We start from the raw sequence: 24,424 nt of genomic DNA, 5'->3' as shown, positions 1-24,424 counted from the left end.
CTCATGATTGTAGCTTTTATCAGTTTTGAGATATTTTCATATAAATAACGATAAGTGCCAAAATTTCAAATTCTGGTCAACTTTGACTCTACAGAAATGGTCGAAAAAACGCAATTGTAAGCTAAAACTCTTATATTTTAGTAATATTCAATCATTTAACTTAATTTTGCAACTAATTGGAAGTCTCTAGCACAATATTTCGATTTATGGTGAATTTATGAAACAAAAACCTTTTTCCTTACGTCCGCGCGGGGTGGAACAAATCTTACGAAAATAATCATACATGCGATTGTGGTAATGTTTGCACCATTTTAAATTAGCCGTTACATAAAGTTTTATATATGAAAATGTGCGCAATTTCATGCACAATACAAACTAAAAACAAAACCATGGTTGTAGCTTTTTGGTTATCAGTTTTGAAATATTTTCATATAAAAAATGCATGTGACAAATTTTCAACCTTCGGTCAACTTTGACTCTACGAAATGGCGAAAACGCAATTGTAAGCTAAAAACGCTTATATTTTAGTAATATTCAAGCATTTAACTTCATTTGCAACAAATTGGAAGTCTCTAGCACAATATTTCGATTTATGTAAGAATTTATGAAAAAAAAAATTTTTCTTACGTCCGCGCGGTAACTCTCCGAAAAAAATCATACGTGCGATGTGGTAATGTTTGCACCATTTTAAATTAGCCGTTACATAACGTTTTATATATGAAAATGTGCGCAATTTGCATGTATAATACAACAAAAAAAAATAGTTGAAGGTGTAGGTTTTCTCATTTTCGAAATATTTGCAAGTTGAAGGTTTTCTCATTTTCGAAATATTTGCATATAAATCACGATAAATAGAAAAAAAAAACCACGTTCGGTCAAATTTGACTCTACCGAAATGGTCGAAAAACGCAATTGTAAGATAAAACTCTTACAGTCTAGTAATATTCAGTCATTTATCTTCATCGTGAAATAAATTCGAAGTCTCTAGCACAATATTTAAATTTATGGTGAATTTTAAAAAGAAACTTTCCTTCCCTCCGCGCGCGGATTTTCTTTTCCACAAATCTCCGAAATTTGTAAGTCCCATTCTCGGAATATTTGCTCCGTTTCATATTAGGCATTTCATAGCGTTTTATATATGTAAATGTGCGCAATTTCATGTAGAATAAAACGAAAAATATTTGAAAGTTGTAGCTTTCTTATTTCCAAAATAATTGCATATAAATAAATATATATAAAAAAAATTCTACATTCGGTCAAACTTTAACTCGTCAGATATGGTCGAAAACTGCATTTGTAAGCTATTATTCTTACAGTATAGCAATATTCAATCATTTGTCTTCATTTGAAAGAAAGAAATTGGAAGTCTCTAGGACAATATTTAGATTTATGGTGAATTTTTGAAAAAAATATGTGTTTACGTCCGCGCATTACGAATTCATGTATTATTTTGTGTAATAATTTTTCTCTGTGTTGCTTTTATCGTTTACAATTTGTTATTATACCAAAATGATTGCAATTTAGTGTACATTACAAAGAAAAAAAGTAACTTGTTTTACCTTTAACCGTTTTGCGCACAGCGCGATTGAATACACATATATAAAATGTCGTTTTTGCGCTATCATATATCGCATTATTTATATATGATAATGATAATTTTTTTCATTTCTGATGGTTGCATACTAAACTTCAGGCAATGAAAAAAAAGGAGCCAAAAATGAACTCTTAATCTTCAAAACTATAAGCGCGCTATTGATTTTTTGAAAAAAAATATTTTTCGCTTCCACGCTCACTCGAAACGTCTCCGGCACACAGGAGACATTTTTTTTTTTCTTTTTACCGCTTCGGCGTTTAAGGGTTAAGACCTGACAAGATACATAAAAACCTAGATAAACAGTTCGGTTTAAAAACTCATTTAGATATTTTACTCTGAGACTAGCTCTAGTTTATGAATGTACTTCTAATGTATTTAGAAAAGATTATAAGACCAACCATATAAGCATGTAGGGTATCCCCTAAAAGTCTCCAACACTATATGTAATTAAGGGGCGCAACGTAAGCCGGAGGCATACGTAAAAATTGATAATGTCCCTGAGTGTGCTGAAAAACTGTGTATGAGGTACAATCACTTAGGTAATGTATATGGTAAAAAGCCTTTAAGTAAGTCCAAGCTGGTGAAAAATAATTTATTCTGGCGTTTGAGGGAAAAAAAAATTATATGGGCTATTTGATTTCCTAATGGCTCCTATTACTAACATATTTCAACTTCGTCATTTATCTCTATTTGAAATTGCAGTGAGAGTCTATACGAAGGTACGTATATGCTTTATGTTTGTCCTTAGACCGTATTTTGTGTTAAATTACATCCGTTTTTTCCAGAGATCACTCGCCAGTGGAGAAACTTCCTGGTATTCAGGTAAAAGATAAAAAAAATTTCTGCTGAATCACCTCTGCTTGAATGACTTTACGGATATTACTTTAGATAGATTGATCAGAGAGATTCATCTACGACTGGTTGGGCGGGATTAAAAATTAGCAACAATAAAAAATGATGATATTTATAATTCCGTATCCACGATATGTATACGTTTGTGGATCACTAGATTTAACTTGTTGCTGCTAGTCAATCGTGTCTAGGGCTTTGTTCACGGAAATCGTAATATTTCAGAGTGTCGGGAAAGGGAAGGATAAAATTTCATTTCCCAGCAAAGTCTTTTTTACACGCACTAAGACATTCGAGGGTGCATGTTTCTCGAGATTTTGCGTGCAAAACTGCGACTGCGTTGTGGGAGAAATTCTGTTGGGTCATTTTGAACAATTTACGATTTATGAGACAAATTGATAGTTCCTCTATATAAGTTATTATTTGATTAACGTCTCTTTTTGTTCAAACGGATTTCAATATGTTTGAAGGTTTATAGGATTTTCATTTGATAAACACGCCTTATTTTGCAGGATTGTAAGATAATAAATTTTGTATAACCCCTAGATGAATCTTACAATTACACTAGATACCTAAAGATCAATGTTTTTTATAACATAGAGGTATCTGTAAACGCTCGCTTATCCGGACTTCTCATTAGGGAAGTTCGAACAACAGACGGTGAGTCCGTAAATACAGGATATTACGTGTACTAAAGGAATAAACAAGATATTCTAATTTTTACGGCGCGTACTAGTCGGGCTTTATCACACTACTTATAATAACTTCAGTATAAAAAAAAAAAAAACGAAAACCTGCTCTGATTACTTTATACGGTCGCGTGTGATGCATAGGGAAATTCCTTTTAATTTTTTCAACATCGCTCTCCTTTTCCGCTGAAGTCGCTTAAATGGAATGTGCTTTGCTTGCTACTCGGCAGTTTTAACTGACCTTGACCGCTTGACTGGATGACATAGTACCCAAGTGCTTAAGCACGATTTGTTGTTTCTGAAAGGGCTACTGTTTACCTATTCTTTTTGTAATAATTAGGATCCTTCTCTTTATTACCATCGGCAACGTATTGTGTGTTTTTAGCATTATGTTGCTGGATACGTATAAAGCAATGGAATGACGAACTATTAGGAAACTGAGCGATTACATATTAAGACAAGTTATCTCTACTGCATTCAATATTAACTGTTTGTACTTCATTCTTTGGCTAAAATTTTTGAAATAGTGAGGGAGTCCTGCTCAGCGCATTTAGCCTGATGATATTGTTTTTTTATAGGCATGTTATTCCTTGCAATAATCAGCCATATTTTTAAAGTTAAGTTGAGTCATTGAGGTTCGATATTTTATATAACTCAAAAAACTCAAGGCTAAAACTGCGATCGGGACTTTGCAAAGGAGCATTTATTGTCATGACCCGAAATAGTGTTACCTCTAATTTATATAGATTTGTACGGGTGTTCCACTTGTTTTTTGTGTGTTTTCTAATCACTACGGTGCTTAACAACCCTATCCATGCATCTGTATAAATACAGACTCCACTGCGTAAACGCATATTCACTGTTTAATATGATTTGTTACGTAAGGGATTAATAATCACCCAAAATGATCAAATTAACATAGTATATGATTATGATATTTCAGTAGAACTTCTGGAAACAGACACTCAAAGATAAAAAAACTCGCAGTAGCGAAATCTCAATGATGTAGATAATTCTGTAAAAAAGTAAGATTAAGAATGTCTCGTAACTTCAGCCACAAGAATAACGAAATTCGCACCTGCAAAGGAAACACTCAAAGTTACTCCAAATGAATAAAAAATTGTACTTAGCTTGCTTTTGTGGGTGGAAGTCACGGTGTTCCGATAACGACACACAGCCTTGGGTCCTCCCCTTCTCTATTTAGCGGATGACCTGGTTTGGCTTCAGTTTCCCCCGTGCGCGTTGTTTCGATGATTCGAGCCCTTGAAAAGATCCGATGCTGCAGACATGTTCGGTTTGTTTCTTGAAGTGCCGGGAAACGCTCACTAACGATGTTTTCTTGAATGATTCTAATGAGAGACGAAGCTTGCGTTGCCGTAGGAAAAAGACACGTCGGTTTTGTTTCTTGAAGTTATTCACTAAACGATGATACTAAGTTGCTTGAAGAATCTCTTGCTTTTCGTCGTCGGTGGTGGGAAGTTCTTGTTGTTTCTGAAGTCGCTCACTAAACGATGATACTAGGTTGCTGAAGAATCTGCTGCTTTCGTCGTCGTTGACTTCATGATTTATTATTCTGTTTTGATCTTCGGAGAAGTTGTAGAGTCCTTATGGTACGCTTGCCACCATTTAGGCTTTGCCTTGTATGATAAAGGCGCCCTATAAGATGGTAAGTAGAATTGCGATAATCTTACGCTAAGTCGGTTGGTATTGCACTTCCATCTTCATGGAGTGTCTTGGGGGGTTTGTAGATCACTTACGAAGTCGGGATTATCTTCTTGTTTATGACGACGATGTGTTAAACTCATGATGATTCAGTGAGGAGGTTCTTGAAGAAAACACAAAGTAAAATAAAAATATATATATTCTTCTGAAGTTTTACATGGTGAAGATCAGGTATGATTGTACAAGTCTTTTAATAACGATAGCTTGATCGCTTCTGCCAATGATGATGGCTAATTCCTTTCTCTCTACATGATAAAGCTTAGGTAAAGAGATACAGGTCTTCTAATGACGATAGCTAACTCTGTTCTGCTTCTACTACCATCTCCGTTACCAGTCATAAAGGAACCGACAGTAGTTCGAACATATGAACATACATACAATGACATAGTTACATACGAACACACAATCAAAATGAGACACGCTACAGATCACGTAGGCCGTTTGAATTATAGGTCGCGGTAGTTGTCTCAAGCAGGGAGCTTGGACTAATATTTATAAACAATTGAATGACTATAGGTGACGGCATGTTATCTTAGCTACTTTTATGTATACGTCATCTTTAGCGTCTCTAGTCTGATCACATTCCTGCAAGCAATCTGGTTGACCTCTTTAGTTTTAGTCTTTTATATTATGGACTAACATTCCATATTTTTATATGTAAACACGTACATATATATATAGTATATATATATCATATATATAGTATATATATATAGATATATATATATATATATCTATATAGCGAGTATATATATATAGAATATATAATATATAGATATATCTAGATAGATATATAGATATTTACAAGAGATATATAATTAGATAATATATATATATATAGATATATATATATATATCTAGATGATATATAGATATCTATATATAGTAGATATATATAAGATATATAGATATATATCATATATATATATATATATATAATATATAGATATAGATATATATACATAAGATATATATATATATATATATATATATATATAGATATATAGATATATATATAGATATATATATATATATATATGATATAAATCTAGAGTATATAGATATATATATATATATATATATATATATATATAGTATAGATATGTATAGATAGATAGATATATGATATATATATAGATATAATATATATATATAAGAAATATATATATATATAGATATATATATATATAGATATATATATATATATATATACATATCAGATATATATATATATATAGATATATAGATATATATCAGAGATATATATATATATAGAGATATAGTATATATATATATATATAGTATATATATATAATATATATATAGATATATATATATATATATATATATATATATATAGATATATATATATATATATAGTATATATATATATATATATATATATATATAGTATATATATATATATTATATATATGTATATATATCATATATATATATATATATATATATATATATATATATATATATATATATATAAAGGAATGAATAAATAAATAAATAAATATAAATGTGGGCATACGAGAGTTACCAAACTGTTGTAACGCCTTGTTGACTCCCGCATTAAATTCTGAAGAATAGTGCAGCAATAAATGCTATGTTCTAAGGGGTCCACAATAATAAAAAATGTTAAGAGTTCGTGTATAATAAAGAACACTATACAAAAGCATTCGAACCCTTCCCTGAGTTCGCCTTAAGTCCAAATGGATTTGGACTGAAGATGAACCCAGGGTAAGGGGTTCGATAAAGCTTTCAGTAAAGTGTTCTTAAACTTATACACGTGCTCTTAACATTTTTCATTATTGTGGACCCCTTAGAACATTATATACGTATATATTTTCGTGATAGAGAGTTTTTCCCAAATAAATGGTATGTTTTCACATCATATCCTTTACATGAAGTCATACTATTTGTGTCATTACGTTTCACATGTTAGTCTGCCTACTTTCGTTTCCATACAATCTGCATTTCTCTCTCTCTCTCTCTCTCTCTCTCTCTCTCTCTCTCTCTCTCTCTCTCTCTTCTTTGAACCGATATGATATAACTTTCATGGAAAGAGTTCAAGTAACGAATCAGATTGATGTATTAAAGAGGCTATTTCCCTTTCATACTGACAGGCCTTTGTGGATAATATCTTTTAAACGTTGTTCGGTATTTCATATTAATCGGTCAATCAGATTTCACGTATTTGAAAAGTCGTGTAATTCATGTTCATAGATATGCGTATAACATAAATTCGCAAAATGCAAAATAATGCTTTACAGTTTAATGTGATGTTAGCAGAGCCCATCCTTTCTTCTTCTTCTTATTTTTTCTCTCTTGTTTTTTTTTTTTTTATTCCTTGCTATTTATTCTATTTGTCGTATTTTTTGCATTATAAAAGTTGAAAAACTTTCGATATGGCATCTTTATATATTATGTGTCATCAATTTAGAGTGTGAAAAGGGCGATGCACAGTGAAACCTAATCGATTTTATTTTACGCGAATAGAAAGCAAAAATGTCAATAATTACTTTCATTAACTGACGTTTCCATTTGTTCCATTTGAAGATGAATAAAGCATTAGCATCATTTAGTGCTGTTTCTTCAACACAGTTCTGTGTGTCGCAATAATTTCTCAACCTCTCTGTATCCTCATCTGAACTGAGACCCTTCCCATTGAAGGGTAAGAAATTCGAAAATTTTGGCCAAGTGGTATTTGCTTCCTGAAGATAAAACTTCCAGTTCGGTTAAAATAATTAGTATTCATAGAAAATGAGAAACTACGCCAAGAAGGTGAAAGCGATGGTCTGATTCAGTCAGCTAACAAAAAAAATTAATTAAATCAATGAACCTTCACCGCAAAAATCCTTCATTATATTTTTTTGCCGGTTCTCATTCTTCACAGACTGAAAAGCGATTAGCAATGGAAATTCTGGGAAGTAAAATTTCCTGATGGGTTTCAGTCATTAACGGGTTTTTATGTGAATTTCGCAGGCTATTTGCTTGATCATCGTCATCAATCTTAATGATCGTAATGGTTTTCCCTAATCAGTACTTTAAGTGACGTAATGTAAGTTCCTCGTGACAGCGGTTTTTGCGCTCGGCTACCAATCCGGTGGTCGAAGATCGATTTCTCGGCTCAGCCAACGTGGAATCAGAGGAATTTATTTCTGGTAATAGAAATTCATTTCTCGATATAATGTGGTTCGGATCCCACAATAAGCTGTAGGTCCCGTTGCTAGGTGACCAATTAGTTCCTAGCCACATAAAAATATCTAATCCTTTGGGCCAGCCCTAGGAGAGCTGTTAATCAGCTCAGTGGTCTGGTAAAACTATGATATACTTAACACGTAATGTACATGTGGTTTTAGACATTTTATATACACATACATATATATCAAAAATTTGCATATATATATATATATATATATATATATATATATATATATATATATATATATATATATATATAACAGACCAACCCGGCGCTGCCCGAGAAAACTGAACGACAATCTACATGTAGGGTGAGGGAGCAGGAGATAGGGAGGGGGAGGATGGAGGGAAGGGGGAGGTGGAAGGGAAAGGAAGGAAAAAGGGAGAGAGGGAGGGGTTTGTGTAGACAGTCCAACTAACAGTTTACCCTTTGAACATATACTAGCTGACCAACCCAGTGCTGCCCGGGAAAACTGACGACAATCACATGTAGGTTTAGGGAGCAGGAGACAGGGAGGATGAGGATGGAGGGAAGGGGGAGGTGGAAGGGAAAGGAAGGGAAAAAAAAGGGAGAGAGGGAGGGGTTTGTGTAGACGGCCAACTAACAGTTCTACTTTTTTTCATGCAAATGTTCACCCTTTTTGAAACCGATACTATCTGACCCAACCTGGTGCTGCCCGGAAAACTCTGACGACAATTTACGTGTGGGGGAAGGAGCAGGGAAAGGGAGGGGGAGGATAGAGAGAAGGGGGAGGTGGAAGTGGAAAGGAAAGGACGAAGAGAGGGATAGGGTTTGTGTTGATGGTCCAACTGACAGTTCTACTTTCCATCGAAATGCTCACTCTTCGAACAGTCATGTGTGAACTGACAGGCATACTGTGATAACTGTCCTTTTCATCCAGGTATCATTGTGGTGACTGTTCCTCTTACCTATGAAAGGTTGTTGAAAACTCGAGGGTGATAGCACTGCTGCATATTTTCTTAAACTCGTTCAAACGTTTCAGGAAAAAGGGTGACAATTTGGTAGATTTGGCAAAATTTTTGAGCGGCGCTGCCATTTCCTCATGTATGGATGATTAAAGGAAGTGACCGACAAGGCCACAATTATAAGAGGATTGTCTGTCACCTCCCTCCATATATACTTTTATGTGTGTATATGTGTACATATATATACTTTTTATATTAGTACATACTTTAAACGTAAGCATACATATGTAATAAATACCATTTATTCAATGTACAGGATCTGTAAATATAAACCCATGACCTGAGGTCATGGCATTAGGAGGGTCCTACGTGACCAAAGCAGATCTAGATTACGCTATGCGCTGTCTGCAGTAGCCTGGTCTAGCTCAGAGCTTTGTCAACATTTTATGTTTATGATAACTTTGCACAACAACTTCCATGGGAAGCGGTTGACCTGTTAACCTACGCCGGAAACTTGTGTTTTAACTTACGAGCCGGCGGAATACGTATGTTTTTATATGAATTGCTGAGATAGCTAATGTTCCGCTATCGACGCGATGCTTTAGAATGGCAGTTCCGCGCCAACCAACATCAAAACATATCGGTCGACGAGCTGCATCTCCTAGTATGGAGTTTACAGAATAAGTTGTTATCTTTGTTCAACTTATCTGTTTGAATCATCTCCTTTAGCTAAGAAGAACCACTATACTAAGATATCCCACCAAGGAGATGGGAGGAACCAGAAATACTTACGAATGACAGTCGTAAGGAGGAACACAAAAAAAGTCTATCGCCAAGCGATGAGACTTACATGTGGTGGCAGCGTATAACGAAGAATAAAATTAACAAGACCCATATCAGCCGACCGAAGGCTACAAGAACTAACTTCCACCTTCAACATCAAAACTAAACAGAGGAAACGGGATCTTCAATCAACGCAACAGTTTATGAAGACGCAGATATGTCCTTCATCGAGAAGAATACAAGCATTAACACCGACGTTTGAGCGACTGTTGTCACTTATCTTCGAGAATCTACACCGGACGAGAGCAGCATCGAACATCAACAGAAAGAAGAAAACAAACACAGGAAACATCACCCGATCACGAGCAAGGACGCAGAGAGTACAGCTAGAGGCAGTAGTGCAAGGACGGAGGCTGTGACGTCATCAATCTTGGACTTCTCCACGCTTCGTGCACCGAGAGAAGACCGTGACGTCATCACGACTTCCGACGGAGACTTAGACAGGAACTGAGAACGTAATCCCATGTCAACAATCCTTCGCAATATAACCTGGAGCTAAGTACCATTTTTATCTATTCAGGTCTTTTCTCAGTGAAGTGTTGTTCATCAAGAGTCGATCATCCAGTATTCTGGGGGTGAGTTGTTCGCCATATTAATCTTCCTTCATTACAGAATCAATCTTCAACTACGAGTTCTCGCCCGCAGAATAATTTTTTTTTTCTCTTCTCGCTGTTGTTAATCGTTTCTTACAGGAATTCTCCAGTATAATATTTTATCATATTATCTGTATTTTTGTATCTTTTGGGGGATTTTCCTATTATTATAACACACTTATACAGTACATTGCATATGCGTTTACGTAGTGGTCGAGTGTACTCTTATAGATATTTTGATAGGATCGCAAGGAATAGAAGTGATAAGAAAAAAGTGAAAGTCGAAATGGCAACTACTCCGGCTGGCAACCCCAATGTGGTGACTCTCGTTAGCGCAAGGTCAGCAATTGTCCCTTTCAAGGTCGGTCAATGGGTTCCTGCCTCAAAAGTTGAGCATGGATCTCATCTGTAGACGCTCATTAAATGCAAAAAGCATCACGACACAGCAGTACAATTACAGGAGGCCAAGAGCTTCATAGACTTTGCAAAAGGAGACGCTAGTGCGTATCTAAGGGGGGTTTCTTTCCAAGAGGCGCTTACATGGGACGAGTTCAAAATTGGATTACGTGCCGTGTATGGGGGTGAAGAGGCTTTAGATGTAGTATTAGCATTGAGAAATATCCTTAACCAAGCCTCCATGACTCAGCTTAATTGTTGCCGACCGGCTAAATGAATATCAGGATAGTTTGAAGTAACTCCGGGTGGGTGGGTTGCGAGTGCCAAAATCAAAGTGAAAGATTTTATCCGTTTGATCTACCTTACTCTATCACTGCAATGTTGCCTGAAGCGTTAGTACGGTGTTTTGATAAAAAATTGCAGCCCGACAGTACGGAATTAGATGTGTATAAACAAATCAAACAAAAAAACACATGTCTAAATGTACCGACCTAGATCCTTCGCTCATTCAAGTTTTTGCAAAAAATGAGAACAAGCCACAACAAGTAAATGTGGTACATAATAATAATCAAGTTGCAGGGATGGTTTGTTATAACTGTAAACAAGACCAGGTCACATGATTTCAGACTATCGGACGCGTTTTTGTTCAATACACAATAGTTCAACTCATTCATATAACCGTGCTACTCGAGGAATCAACAGCAGAATGCTACAAACACACAACCAGTTGCCAGTGCAAATAAAAAAAAGAAGGGTCCTCAGTACTATAAGAAGAAACAACCAAACGGAAATTCTGCACAAACAGCAGAAACAAACAAAATCGTGCTTCAGGTACCTCTGTTCCTGGGCTCTAGCCAGAACTCGCAGGGCAAGCGAATTTTCAAGGTGTGATAAACAAAACAAAATACCACGTAGTTCACTCCAAGGGGGGAGAGGGCGATGTTGGGTCATCAATATCAACATATTTCGTATCAAATAATCAGTTTAATCAATTTATCAGATCATTGTGAGGCAATTGATTTTCCTATGAAACACACGGCCGAATCAAAAAAATCTGTGCAGGTTCCCGTAGATTTGCAACAAATTCATGCAATTATTAGTCAAGACGAGTTGCGACCAACCTTACATGCAGTAAATTTGGACCATAAGTCATTCACTTTGTTCTTTGATTCTGGTAGTCACGTAATATCTGGATTTAAGGACTCATCATTTACTCTTTTCAAATTTCCCTATAGAAAAGTCCGGAATAAGGCTCTCAGGCATAGGGAATAATGAATTAAATGTTGTGGGCGTAACTCATGTACAGTACAAGGTCGGTAAGCGCACGTTTGCTGATACCTTTGTCGTTGTACAAAACATTAATATGTATCCCGCAGTATTATCGGATACCCGTCTATGGGCACTCAAAATATTATCTTAGCACCTGCAAAACACGGCGTGTATATCAAAGGGAAATTCTATAGGTCTTCTAATACCCTAAAATCAGTTTTAGATCATAAAGAGACAGACAGAATTGTCACTTACATTACAGAACCAATCACCTGTCTCATGAAACCAAGAAATAATACAGGCAACCCAACAGAACTCTCGCTCACCCTGTAATATCAGCTTGCACGCAAACTCTCGAGCCTAACGTAACTTCAAACATATTAGTGGCGTGTAAAGAGAACCATTGCCAGGATCTGAAACATTAATCCTTTCCGAAACTCTGAAAAACACACGGATTATCCGTCACACAAGCCATTTATACAGTCGGCTCACAACAACAATGTAACATCGAAGTCTGTAATCATTTGAATACCACTTTAGTAATCCACAAAAATCAACATATTCTTGGATGCAGAAGTTTATAAACATCGCATTCTTACCGTAGCTGAGATAGATCACGCTCAATCAGTTGCGGATGAACCCCTTTGCAATCTATAAAGAACAAAATCAATAAGGACATTCAAGAAGAAGAAATTCAGCAGAAATTCTTGAATCTTTTAACTAAATATCATGATCTTTTTCCACTACGGATGGAACCTTAGGAAAAACGAATGTCATCGAGCACCAAATAAGGCTCAAGGACAAACAGAAAGTAATCTATGTACCTTCGTACCGACTTCCTATGAAATTTCAGAATGAGATAACAGAGGAAGTAGGTAAAATGCTAAAAGAAGGAGTCATTAGGAAATCAAACAGCCCTTATAATTTTCCGTTAATAGTAGTACCGAAAAAAGATCGAACTTGGCGGATATGTGTAGATTTCGACGTTTAAATGAAGAAACAATCCCTGACAGATTCCCAGTACCATGTACCGATGATATCCTATCTCTACTAGGGTCAGAACAATATTTCACAAGCTTAGACTTACTAAAAGGATTTCATCAGATTCCGTTGGAACAAGAGAGTATCCCATACACTGCCTTTCAGCACAGCCAGGGGACCATTATGAATTTTTGCGTATGCCTTTGGTGGTTTACGTTGTGCTCCTATAACTTTTACTCGTAGATAAACATCGTGTTTGGAGATTGTTAGGAGATATCCTACATGCCTACATGGACGACCTAGTAATTCTTTTCCAACACATTAGAAGAACATTTACGTAAATTAGAGTTAGTGCTACAAAGATTAAGGCAGCATAATTTAAGGGTAAAGATAAGTAAGTGTGAATTTTTTAAAACAGAACTAGTCTATTTAGGTTTCACGGTTTCTAGTGAAGGTCTTAAAGTCGTACATGATAAGGTGTCGGCTATCCGTAACTTTCCGATACCAACTAACGTCAAGGGAATACAGCAATTTTAGCTGTAGCGGCTACTATCGCCACTTTATACGCAACTACTCAATCATAGCCGCTCCCCTAACCGATCTCATAAAAAAGGGCGTAGATTTCGTATGGTCTGAAATGCATCAACAGGCGTCGATAAATGAAAGATGAACTGTGTAGTTCTCCTATCTTAAAATTTCCTGACTTCGGTAAGGAATTTTTCATAGCAACAGACGCCTCAGACCTAGGAGTAGGTGGGGTATTGCTTCAACAATATGATAAAACAGTTTTTCCCTATAGCTTTTTATTCACGTAAACTGAGACCTTCCGAAAGTAAATACGCAGTAATAGACAAGGAAGGGCTCGCTATTGTTAATTCACTCGTGCATTTTAAATTCATAATATACAGTTATCCCGTCAAGGTTCTCACTGATCATAAGCCCCTAACCGACTTCTTTAAAGGCTTTAGTCACAGCCCAAGCGAAACACGGTGGACAATGATCATTCAGGACTTTGTGCGAGGATCGGGTATTTACCTGGGAAAGCAAATATCATTGCTGACGCATTATCACGCAACCCCTCTTCATCTTGTACCGAGCCATTAGCTGAATTAATAGATATCTCAACCTCCGCCCATTGTTAAAAAACTATATCTGAACAGGAAGATCTGGGGCTGGAGTGCTGAACTATTACAGACGGAACAAAGAAAAGATCCGCAAATAGAAAAAATCATCATTGCGTTAAACGGAAATCGAAGGAAAAGGAATACCTAAAGTATAAGCAGCAGAATTATATCATACAGGACAATATCCTGTGTAGATCCGTGACGAGGAAAACCCGCAACACACCCACCGCAGCTGAATAACAACCAGGTGGTGGTGCCTATCTCACTCATACCCACTGTCTTTAAAATGGTTGCATGAAAATCCACTGCACGGACACCCGGGTTATACCTTGATGTCACAGAAAGCCAAATCCTTATTTTATTGGCATACGATGCTTACAGATATAAAAAAGCACATAGCAAATTGTCGCACTTGTCAAGAATACAAAGGGCACACGAAGACACCTGTCAGCCTAGGGGCTTACCCCGTGCCAAATCAACCCTTTGAAAGAGTACATTTAGATTTATTAACAGGATTTTACGAGTCAGACAGAGGAAATAAGCACCTCCTAGTAATTATAGCGCTTTGACTCGATATACAGAACTTATAGCGCTTAAAACAAAAACGCGGTTCGAGTGCGCTAGGAAGTTTTACGAGTGCTACATTTGTAAACATGGAATTCCACCACATCATTATCTCAGACTCGGGCGGGGAGTTCAATAATCATTTCCTTAACTCCTTGTGCGAATTCCTTTGTATAAAAGAAAATCAATACCATGATCTATCACCCAGAGTCTAATGGGCTAGTGGAAAGGGCAAATCGTAAGGTTTTAAACATTCTAAGGGTCACCTTAGGGGGGGCAGACCCCAACTGGGACATTGCCATACCTGCGTACTAAGCACACTTAATCACTCGTATCAATGTGTCTATTAAAATGACACCGCACGAGGCACTGTACGGTATCCCGGCCAGAACGCCTTTCCACATCTTAAGCCTACAACTAATTTATCAAATCCTCTAAAGGATGTTATGGATGCAAGCATAAGTCGATATAAATATACTTCGTAAGAATCTAGAAGAAGCACAAATAATAATGAAAAAAAATCATGATAAAATAGCTAAGCCAACTAGAACATATGCCGTGGGCGATCGGTAGGTACATACAAGTATACGTACATAAAGGTTTAAATTATAAACTGACACCTAAGTTTGAAGGCCCGTTTAACATTTAGAAAATTTTAACGGCCAATAGAGTTAGGGTTCAAAATGTATCCAAACCCACTGATGTGAGAATTAGTCCCCACCTTGGCACATATCAGAAATCGTAAGGTAGATGGAGTGAGGGAAATAATGGTTTGTATTTATGGAAACTTGTAATAATAATTTATATACTATATATCTATTAATCATATTGTATGTAAACCTATTCTTTTACGCGAGTTATTACATATGTTTTACTCATTGCAGGTTTCAAAAATTAATCTGTTATTGTTGGGAGTGATATTGTGTATTTCAGACATCTTTGTTTGTATGGAAAGAGCGCTAGGACGAAAGAAATAGAAATTTAATCATGGCTCGATTATCGAGAGAATAGATGATAGTATTCATCGTGTCAAGTAATATTGTTATAGAAGTAGATATGCATGCGATTTTCTTGCCTGAAGATGACGTCCTTAAACTATATGAATGACCTGATGAGGGTTTGCTATTTCGCTTAAGGAAATTTTTTTGCTGCACGAACGTAATTTTCATGCTAAACCTCAGAGATTTCGCTAGCCTTTCTAAAACACTAAGCGTCGCCGAAATGTTGTCTTATGACATACAAAATAAAACCGCCGAGGCAGAAGAACTCGCTCGTTCGACCTGCTGATGTGGTCTGTGCGGCACAATACTCTCGAACGCCGCAACCCGCTTATTCTGGCTGGACTAAACATCTTAGGATCAGTTGCGAATCTAGGCTTAGGAATTTCAAATAGCCTTAAGATAAATAATCAAAATAAAATAATTGAGTTCTTGCAACACAAAACCGAATTGGCTTTGTCTGAACTTCGCAGCCAGTTATCTTCAATCAATCAAATAATGAGTATCGTTAATGAACATTCAAATAATATCGATTAGGTCATGAAAGTTCAACATTTGCTGGCTAAGTTAGCTTACTATAGTTCGAAAATAGATCATATCCGTGCGAAAAATATCACATTTTATTGAGAAGTCAAAGGATTACGTAGAAGCGATTACGTTAGCAACAAAGGGTGTGTTATCTCCTCACCTCATGCTATTAAAGATCTGACGTAACTTTGGAAACGGACGGGAGAAACTAGGTTATATTCCTTTATTAGACGCCCATAAAGTAGAGTTCTATTATAGCCTAATATCAGTCAGCATTGAAAATTATAGAATTATGATCACAATTCCTTTTGATTCTTCCGATGCTTGGCAATCATACAAAATAGCACCGTTTCCTACTTTCATGAGCGAATAACTCAAATCCAGTAATATATCCAATTTAACGGGGCATGTACTGATTTCTTCTGATAAGAAATCATTTACAGTCTTTAAAGACTTAGATAAACTCACTCACTGTTCAGAAGCCATGAATAATAAAATTTGTACAGCTGACTCTTTTGAATTCTATCCTATATCAACGGATTCATGTGAGTTAGACATAGTGCTAAACGGCTCTCTCTCTCATACAAGCGAAGGTTGTCTGGGGAAACTTTATCCCTTTTACGGTAATAAATTCAATTACAGGATGAATAATGGTTCCTGGATTCGTTATGATAAAGCCGGATTCGACGTAATGTGTCCGGACGGTACACCGCCCATGCCCCTATCTTCGTAGCAGCTGATGGTTGTACGGGGACATCTAACAAAACTACACCGTCAGAGGGGGTCAACACGATAATACGTGAGAAGGCGTATTTGCGAACTACACTTGGGCATCCACAATCATCCCGTCACTACCTCTCCCATACAACGCGCGAGTGGCTCATCGTTTGACGCAACTGGCTGAGATGACCCACGCGTCACCGACTTATGCAGGTGGAGAAAATCTTCGCTACTACATTCTGCTAGCCGTGTTCAGCGTGACGGCCATATTGGTTATCGCCGTCAAACGTCTTTGCTTGGCGTAGGCTGAGGCGTAAACAGAAGGATCTCCAAGGGAACGTATTGGTGGCCCGTCTAGATGACGTACCCGTTAAACTCAAGTCGTTTGAGTTTAGGGCCGCCTGAACCTGGCCCGCCACTTCAGTTTGTGCCTAGGGAATTGTCTGGAATTGTGTTGTGTGTGAAAAAGCGTTCCGTATGCTGGCAAAAATGTAGGACAAGAAAGACTCACGCCTTTGCATTTGAACAGTTAAAGTATCTCCCGGGCACCTAGTAATAAAAACATTTATAGCCCAATATTATTACATTAATATATTCCTAAAGGTATTTTCGGGCACCTCCAATAAAATATATCAGCCTATTATATTGCATTTCTCCGCAGAATTACATAGTTATACTATTATACCATTGTACAATTATATTTATCTATTACAAAGAGTGTCAAGTACTCTTTAACAATTATCCATGATCATGCTATAATCATTATTTAGTAACCATTATTCTTAATAGGTTACCTGTTATCATATTAATCATGTATACATGTTAATCTTTTGATTTTTTACCTTTTATTATTTTGGGGTACCTAATCATTATTATTACCAAACATGGATCTATATTTTCCATGCATTTATCTTTGTTTATGAATATGTCAACAAGGGTATGTACAGAACCTTTTTATGCATTTAATCACTTATTATGTTATACCTAGACGTATGTTACGAGCACGCTCCTATGAAACAATGTTAAAGTAATTTTTTTTTGTTATTCAAGGCTTGAATAGGTAGCAGTCCGAGCCTAATGTAATAAATACATTTATTCAATGTACAGGATCTGTAAATATAAAACCCATGACCTGAGGTTCATGGCATTCAGGAGGGTCCTACGTGACCAAAGCACAGATCTAGATTACGCTATGCGCTGTCTGCAGTAGCCTGGTCTAGCTCAGAGCTTTGTCAACATTTTATGTTTATGATAACTTTGCACAACAACTTCCATGGGAAGCGGTTGACCTGTTAACCTACGCCGGAAACTTGTAACTTCCGAGCCGGCGGACTACGTATGTTTTTATATGAATTGCTGAGATAGCTAATGTTCCGCTATCGACGCGATGCTTTAGAATGGCAGTTCCGCGCCAACCATCAAACATATCGGTCTTCCGACCGAGCTGCATCTCCTAGTATGGAGTTACAGAATAAAGTTGTTATCTCTGTTCAACTTATCTGTTTGAATCATCTCCTTTAGCTAAGAAGAACCGCTCTACTAAGATATCCCAAGGAGATGGGAGGAACCAGAAATACTTACGAATGACAGTCGTAAGGAGAACACAAAAAAAGTCTATCGCAAGCGATGAGACTTACACATACATGTGGCATATATCGTGGGTCCTGCACGACCCAAGGAGTGTTTCAAAAAACATGTTTTTTCCCATAAATTATCACCCATGTCCAATGCGGGTGTAATCGACCTGCAGACGGTCTAGTATACTGTCAGGTTTGATGGTGAGCAGACGTGCCAGCCCTCTCTTCAGTGCATCCCTATTTTCTGAGGAACCACTAGGGTCAAGGACGACCCACATCTTAGTAGAAAGGTTAGTGATCGAAAATCAAAGTTATTACATAACAGTTTTTCTCAATGAACACTCTGTATAGTCATGTGACTTTGTTGTGTTGGAAAGTCTAGCTGGGTTCCTATATCTAAGTAACACACCACAAACGAGTGGCAGAGATGCCACATACCGCCATATTGTTGTCCAATTTGCTTCGAGTGCCACTTTTGCATTTTTGCATAAAGCAAGTTTCTAGATAAACATAACAGATATTGAGTATTATTCATTCTAATCGTGTTATGTACTATTGGAATATGTCGGAGGATGATGTTTTTATAAAATGAATGCCTTTGTGAATGCATTATCACGTCGTAAATGCGCTCAAGGTCACGTGACCTTGTAGTGCCAATTTTCTGTGTTTTTTTACAAATAGCAAAGTTTCTTATGTAGCCAATTCATGTCGGACTGTGTGCCATAATAGCTAATAGTGTATTTTTTTTATATTGTAAATTGTTTCGGGATGTTTATGGGTCACGTGAGCAACTCTGGGAGCGGCAGAGATGTCACATAGCAGAAATATTGTTTAATTTCTTTCGAGTGTCATTTTTGAAGTTTTTGCAAAAAGCAAAGTTTTTAGATAAATGTCGGATACTGAGTATTGTTCATTTCAATCGTATTTTGTACTGTTGGAATATGTCGGAGGATGATGTTTCTATAAAATGAATGCCTTTGTGAATGCCTGCCACTTACCTACGACTTACATATGCCCTTATGGTCACGTGACATTCAAGTGTAATTTCTGTGTTGTTTGCAAAGAGCAAAGTTATTACGTAGCCAATACGTGTATGACTGTGGCATAATAGCTAATAGTATAGTTTTTTTATATTGGGAAATTTTTTACTATGTGCGCAATCATGTACGGGAGACGTTTACTTCGTATGCTGTTTGTAACAAACGTGTGCGCGACCTTGGTAGTGGCTGAGGTGCCATAGTGCCAATAATCCATGGTCTTTGAATGCCGTTTTTTTTTTTCTTTTTTTTTATGAAAAAAGCAAAATTATTAGGTAAACGAAGCAATATATTCCAAATTGAAAAGTGTTCATGCTAGTAGTGTGTTCATGTCAGTATAGTTTTGTTCCATGGCTAGTATAAATGGTTTATAGTGGAATATGTTGGAGGTTGCGCGTTGTTTCATCGCGTACGTACTCTGGGCCATTGTATGCGAAGATTCTGTTTACCTTCTTTTCCGAGTGCTCATTCTAATGTTTTGCCTCTCTCTCTCTCTCTCTCTCTCTCTCTCTCTCTCTCTCTCTCTCATTCCTCTTTGATCCTTTTTGATTAGTGTTTCGTATATTCGTGGGTGTCTCTCTCTCTCCCTTTGTTTTAGTGTTTCACATATTTCTGGGGGTCTCTCTTTCACTCTCTCTCTCTCTCTCATCCTTTGTTTTAGTGTTTCGCATATTTCTTGGGTCTCTCTCTCTCTCTCTCTCTCCTAATGCCTCTTTGATCCTTTATGTTTATGTTTCGTATATTTGTGGGTCTCTCTCTCTCTCTCTCTCATCCTTTGTTTTAGTGTTTCGCATATTTCTCTCTATCTCTCTCTCTCTCTCTCTCTAAAATGAATCTATCTCATCTTTGAAAGCTATAGTAAGTAAAGCGCTCTCTCTCTCTCTCTCTCTCTCTCTCTCTCTCTCTCTCTCTCTCTCGTCGATATAAATAATTCCATCTCATCTCTGAAAGCTGTAAGTAAAGTAAAGTTCTCTCTCTCTCCTCCTCTCTCTTGTTGTGCGTCTCATCTCTCTCTCTCTCTCTCTTGTTGGCGTAAAACATCTCTCTCCCCCCTCCTCTCTCTCTTTTGTTTGTGCGCAAACATCTCTCTCTATCTCTCTCTTTTGTTGTGCGTAAACACCTGCGTGACCGACCTTGGAAGTGGCTGGGATCCCATATATTGACATTTGATCCATTTCCTTCTTTCGAATGCCCCTTGTGTGTGTGTGTGTGTGTGTGTGTGTGTGTGTGTTTTTTTTTTTTAAGCAAGTTATATGGTAAACATTGCGAAGAGAACAAGGTTTCATGCTAGTATAGTTTGTTTTATTACTGGAATATGTTGGAGGGTGGTGTGTTGTATCGCGTACGTGCCCTGGGGTAATGTTTGTGCTTTGATTCCGTTTGAGTGCTCATTTCTAATTTTTTTTCGAGTGCTCATTTCTAATTTTTTTTTTCAAGTGCTCATTTCAATTTTTTTTCTTTTTTTTTCGAGTGCATATTTCTAATGTTTTGCTTTTTTCAGTCATGGCTTCTAGGGCACGCAAAGGTCTGAGTACGGCCGAAATCAATGAAGTCATTGCTCAATATGAAAGCGATGATTTTGATGGCAGTTACGTTTCATTTGGCTGACACGTAGCAGGGACATCTTACTGCATTGGCCACGTCAAGCTGCGCAAGCGTGTTCGCTGCCGAAGTTGCCATCTAGAGACGACCACAAGACGAACATAGCATGTTTGCGATGCAAACGGGCCCGTGTTCCTACAGCATCAAACTGTCTTGTGTCCGAAGTGTGTGCCTCGTACGTAGGTAAGTTACATCATGAAACTTTTTTACAACTTGTTTGCATAAATGCTATAATTTTAATCTTTACAAAATAATATATCATCCATTTTTTTACCTAAAATACTGCAATAGTTTATTTTTCATTTTGTCGATATTTCCAAATATTCTAAAATATTCCCTTTCGAAATATTTCTTTTTGATGACTGCAAAATAATTTTCAAACATCCAGCAAGCCACCATAATAGTTTTATAAATCAATGCATAATTATATAGCTAAGTAACATTGAAAAATTTCACTCCATTCCTCCATTTCAGGTAGCAAATTTGGCCGTCGCACTTGTCGTGGGTGGGGTCCCATTTACTGTACATATCCATTAGGTAAGTTGCATACCGCTATATATTCTTGTTCTCTATAGAATTTGTGATATTCTGGTAGATTTTCATGCATAAATATCATATCTTATAGTAGTTACAGACAATTTTATAAGAAATTTTCATGGTAAAACAAGGAGGTCAACAAATGACCTATACATTAGAGTAAGTTTTATGGGACAGATTTTTTTTTTGATGATTGAAATAATGTTTGAAACGTCCATCAATCTACCATAATAGTCTTATGCAAATCTACGCATAATTATGTAACTAGATAAACACATTGAAATTACATTCCATTCCTCCATTTCAGGTAGCAAATTTGGCCGTCGCACTTGTCGTGGGTGGGGGCCCATTACTGTATTATATCAAACAATTAGGTAAGTTGCATACCGCTATATATTCTTGTTTCTCTATAGAATTTGTGATATTCTGGTAGATTTTCATGCATAAATACCATATCTTATAGTAGTTACAGCCATTTTTATAAGAAATTTTCATGGTGAAAATAGCAGGTAAAAAGTGAACTTTAGATTTGGCCCCTGATATAACAGCTAATATCATCTTTGTCCAAATATTTTTACATAATTACTTTTTAGGATAATGTGAATTTATTTTGTTTAAAAATCAGCCACTTCTTAATTCATTTAGGTACAAAGAAAATTCGTGAAAATTTGCCAGTTTTTGGAGGCAAAAAAAATTTACCTTTTTTTTCTCTTTTCAGATTTTGACCTCTATGGGTCCGACACCTTTTCTGGCTGTGGAGACTTGTAAATTGTAGTTTTAGGAAGGATTCCCTCAATTTATTTTCTTATATAGGTTATTTTGTATTTTTTATAAATATTTTTGTAAATTATTTTTTGTTATATACTTATTTTTTTTAAATATTTGTAATAAATATCAAATTTGTAGATGGGTATATTTATCTCTTCAGTAGTATAGTATTATCTTTAAACTAATTTTAGAAACTATAATGTACAGCAAAAAATGAAGTTACTGATTTTTGGCAAAATTTTCTAAACGCTCGGGTCGAGGTTGACCCACATTACATTTAAACGGGGTAGCGAAATAGCGATACCTGTCCAGGGTTAAAACGAAGTCACTGTGAATAAAAGCAAATAGCTGGACGGTGCGCTCGTTATATGTCCACTCTCTGGATTAACCTTAACCTCGAGGTTAATCCTGAAAGTGCACCTTTTTGGATTAGGATTAAATACCTCGTTTGGCAGGATGGGAGGCGTGTCAACGCCGCTTATTGTAGGAGAGTCTCAACCTTTCGTAGCTGGAGTATAGGTATTACTGTTGTGACTCCATTTTATCCAGATATTTCTATGGTGACTGTACCTTCTATCCAGGTATTACTGTGTGACTGAAAAGCATTGTAATAATATATTTCTATGGTCTCGAATACATGTAATGAGGTATGAAAAGCCTGCAGAGTTTATTTGCTACATGAATTACAAAGGGAAGGGGAATGTGGGGTACGGGTTTGAAATAGGTCCTACCTGTTATCTAAGTTGGGTCAAATGATGGTCACATTCCAAATTTTGTCTAGATCGGTCAAGCGGTTTGAATTTCTACAGCGCACAAAGTTACAAATATACTACAAACATTCACTTTTATACATACACACACACACACACATATATAGGTATATGTATATATATAGTATATATATATATATATATTATATATATATATATATATATATATATATATATATATATATATATGTGTGTGTGTGTGTGTGTGTGTGTGTGTGTGTGTGTATGTGTGTGTGCGTGTGATAAATAAGAAGATCACCACTGCATACAAAAAATCAATTAAGAAATTTACATGCGCAGGTTAGCCCACGGCCCATAAAATGGGAGGTTTCATTAGGCGAGAGAGAGAGAGAGAAACAGTTCCATCTGCTTTCGAACTTGGAGTCCTAACACTGCAGACGGAATGTCCTTCCCCACCTGCGTGACGCGAAGAGCAATATATTCCTCAGAGTGTCCGCCCTGAGGAAAAGTTCAGCCCACTTCAGAGGACACGAGTGTTTGGCGGACGAGGCAATTCCATCGGCGGCCGAGGGACTTCCGGGGCACCACTTATGAAGTGCTGAGCGAAGGGGGAAGATTTTGTTCCTTTTTTCCCCCACAGATTTGAAATGTAGTGACATCGCAGGTTTTACCCGTTATTTGCTTTTAAGAATTAGACTGTCTTCTTCGGTAACTGCATACCGGACAGATTGAATGCTGCGTTATACTTTCCAGTCTAAATTTCTGTTCTCATCGATAGCTATAAAAACTGTTTTGTAAAAGAGTCATTTCGCTTGAAGGAATTCTGTTTAAAATCTCATAAAAGATTAAAGAACAAAACTGAGCGTTCAAAAGAAAGAGGGCTATTTTCCGCGAAAAACCGAACAAGGATTTGTCTTTTTATTTCATTCTTATTCTTGTTTAGAAATTCTGAAATAATGAAGACGGGAAATAGGAGAAATTCATGAAAAATTAACGCTCAATTACTCTTTTAGGAACAATGTCGACCACTTCATCTCTCTTCCTACTGTTAATCTTATTGATATACTATTCTTCCTTCAAGCAAATGCGTCAAAGACCACTTTGAACTAATGTAGGCTACACATATATACATACATACATACATATATATGGATAACTTGAT

The 24,424-nt window shown here is 36.5% G+C and overlaps 1 long non-coding RNA gene across 2 annotated transcripts; it reads left to right on the top strand.

Moving 5' to 3' along the window:
• The first annotated feature begins 21,278 nt into the window (after positions 1 to 21,278).
• On the top strand, positions 21,279 to 22,668 carry LOC135196125 (uncharacterized). Of its 2 annotated transcripts, none has more exons than XR_010310330.1 (3): positions 21,279 to 21,409; positions 21,701 to 21,763; positions 22,482 to 22,668. It is a non-coding gene; the product is annotated as an uncharacterized LOC135196125 (long non-coding RNA). The 2 variants fall into 2 exon arrangements; XR_010310329.1 differs by lacking the exon at positions 22,482 to 22,668 and adding an exon at positions 22,071 to 22,109.
• Positions 22,669 to 24,424: the final 1,756 nt, after the last annotated feature.

This window comes from Macrobrachium nipponense, chromosome 23 (genome assembly GCF_015104395.2).
Source record: "Macrobrachium nipponense isolate FS-2020 chromosome 23, ASM1510439v2, whole genome shotgun sequence".
NCBI lineage: Eukaryota > Metazoa > Arthropoda > Malacostraca > Decapoda > Palaemonidae > Macrobrachium > Macrobrachium nipponense.
The sequence above is the reverse complement of the archived record's forward strand: the minus strand, read 5'-3'. Positions and strand labels throughout refer to the sequence as shown.